The 2,710-nt window shown below is 37.3% G+C and overlaps 1 long non-coding RNA gene across 1 annotated transcript; it reads left to right on the plus strand.

Moving 5' to 3' along the window:
* Window positions 1-698: 698 nt before the first annotated feature.
* On the plus strand, window positions 699-1,891 carry LOC114477257 (uncharacterized). The gene is made up of 2 exons (XR_003675687.1): window positions 699-956; window positions 1,590-1,891. It is a non-coding gene; the product is annotated as an uncharacterized LOC114477257 (long non-coding RNA).
* The last annotated feature ends 819 nt before the right edge of the window (window positions 1,892-2,710 follow it).

Raw genomic sequence — 2,710 nt, forward strand, 5'->3', positions numbered from 1 at the left:
GTCTAAGTATTATTGTACTTAGTCTTAGACTATTCTTTGTACTTTTCAGTATAAGCTAAGTATACTTCACTATACTTTTCTTAAGTATATAAAACATAGTATATAAAAGTATACTTCAAGTATACTGCCTCAGTTTTAGTATAAATAGGTATACTTGTAGTACACTTGAATAAACTACTTTTTTCTAAGGGTCCCACAGTCTTAGTCAAAGAGGTTTGTCAGTACACTGTGTCAGTGAAGATTAAAACACAGGAAGTGCTTTAAAATGACCTGAAATAATGCTGACTCACTGCTTCTGTGTATGACTAAGATTCACTATGGCTTGTGTGTTTTTTGTGTTTCCATGATCATGGTGTATGAGACCAGTGTTTGGCATATGAGGACAGTCACACACAGTCAGTGTGAACCAATACTTTAGTACAAATCCGTGTGTGTGTGTGTGTGTGTGTGTGTGTGTGTGTGTGTGTGTGTGTGTGCGTGCGTCTCACTTCAGCAAACCCTGAGAGTCCTTGTCTGGAGACCTTGGGTGCTCAGAAGCATGAGTCCCCCCCCCCCATACACACACACACTTCACCCTGAGGAGATAAGAAATGTTTCAGCGGCTGGAACAGGCCGTCCTATCTGCTTCTGACGTCTGTGCGTTTTCCAAATATATAAAAAAACTGGCAGTTTAAAAAAAAGAGATTTAAGGTAGAAGATCGCTAGTGTGCAGAGGATTTGAGTAGAGGCCGAAACTCCCCTCCTCCTCCTCCTCCTCCTCCTCCTCCACCTCCTCGTCTCTGGAGGCATCTTCACAGGTGTGCCACCATGACTGGAAACCAGGGAGGGAGGATAACTGCTGAGTGTGCAGTGACAACAGCTACTTTGTCTTTGTTAAACATCTTCAAGGTCCCTGAGGAGGATAAATGGCCAACACGAGGTGCTTTCTCAGGAGAAGCTCAGCTGGTCTTTATGAGGTAAGTCATCCTCACACTGTGGTGTTGATTTTAACCTGATTTCTCTTTTCAAACACTCAACATAACAAACTTTAAGAAAGTTTTTTTCTTCTTCATAGAATCCTATACTCTATCTAACACCTATCCTCCTCAACTCACAGATCATTTTCCAGTTAGGCCAGGGGCGTCAAACTCATTTGAGTTCAGCGGCCAAATACGAAGCTGTTTGATCTCAAGTGGACCACAGATTTTATGCGGAAAACTTAGTAATTTCAAGATTATTGTGCCTTAGTTTGCACTTCTGCATATAGATAAATAGAAAATATGTTAGAAACTGACAATATCCAAGCAATAAGTGACAAATATCAGTCCCCAGGATCTTCACTTTACATTTTCTAGATTTTGTGACCAATTTCTATTTAATTAAGGAAAATATGATGTAATAATTTGAGGAAAAGTGAAAGTTTTGTAAGAATTTTCAGTTTTTTCAACAGTTTTTCAACAAAAAATGACATGATTCATATTTTCTCTGTCGTCTTTACTTTCTCCTGCGGGCCGGATTTGGCTCCCAGGTGATGAGTTTGACACGTGAGTTAGGCAGTAGAAGAATCATGTGGGATTGTGTGGTCACGCAGCTCTGTTCCTTTCCTCCAGGTCACGGCGTGCAGCTGTGGAACGTTGGAGGAATCTCGTTGTTGCGCTCGCTGTTCCTTTTTCCTATGCATATACTTCTTTGAGATTTAGTTTTAAAGAGGCATAGGCATGGGAAAATGGGGCTGCAGAGGTATTTCACGTCTCTTCTCTCTCTCCCTGTGTGATGGCTGACCTGTGACACACACTCATCACACACAACAGCTACTGCAAATACTGACCCATGTAACTTGTATTTTTATCAGTGGAAATGTCTTTTATTGCTTGCTGATTTTTTAATTAATAAACTTGTTGCTCAAGCTGAAGTTTCTGTATTTATTTTAGTTCTAATAGTTTCCAAAATGTTCTGTGCAATATACAGGTTTAGTATTAAATGTATTATAAGTACACATTTTGTCAAGTATAGCTATAAATTGTGTACAACCAATTCATTATAGTTTAGTCAAAACTTGAATATAAAACATTTTTAGCATTTTTTTTTTGCATATATTCCAAATCTATTGAACAAAAAATAAAATGTTGCAGGTAAAACCTAAGATGAAAAATATTACCAATGACAACTTTCAAGTAGAAATTTTAGCTTGTATTTCAACATGTGTAAAAATAAGTACTCTGTGGGTAACCAGCCAAATAAAAGCAGTGGTTGGAGTGTGTGTCACTTGATTTATGTTGTACTGTGTAGCTTTTTTATTTTGTTGGTTGCTTGCAAAATCATAGATGCTCATGATCACCACATAAAAGAGTTCTTCATATCTCATACCGCTGCTGTAGCTTTTAGAAGGCATCGTGCACTTAAAGGAGGAATGTTATTCATCAAAGGTGGGTTGAAGCACAGACATCGAATCTAAGGGAGACAGCAGTTTGTCTGAAATGAGCGTAAACAAAATCAAGCAAGTTCCACCAAGCAAAAGTTACATTTACAATTCATTCTAAATATGATTTACACCAGGATGAATATTTACACATTAGAATAATATTAAATTATATCAACTAATTCATTGAAGTCATGTAATATTACAATGCCTTTGTTTTTTTTTTGTTTTTTTTTTAACTAATTTCAGCCAACACAGTACATAAAAAAGATGGTAGAACTCTCCTAAATTTGCAAACTGCAGGTAAATAAA

Source organism: Gouania willdenowi, chromosome 15 (assembly GCF_900634775.1).
Source record: "Gouania willdenowi chromosome 15, fGouWil2.1, whole genome shotgun sequence".
NCBI lineage: Eukaryota > Metazoa > Chordata > Actinopteri > Blenniiformes > Gobiesocidae > Gouania > Gouania willdenowi.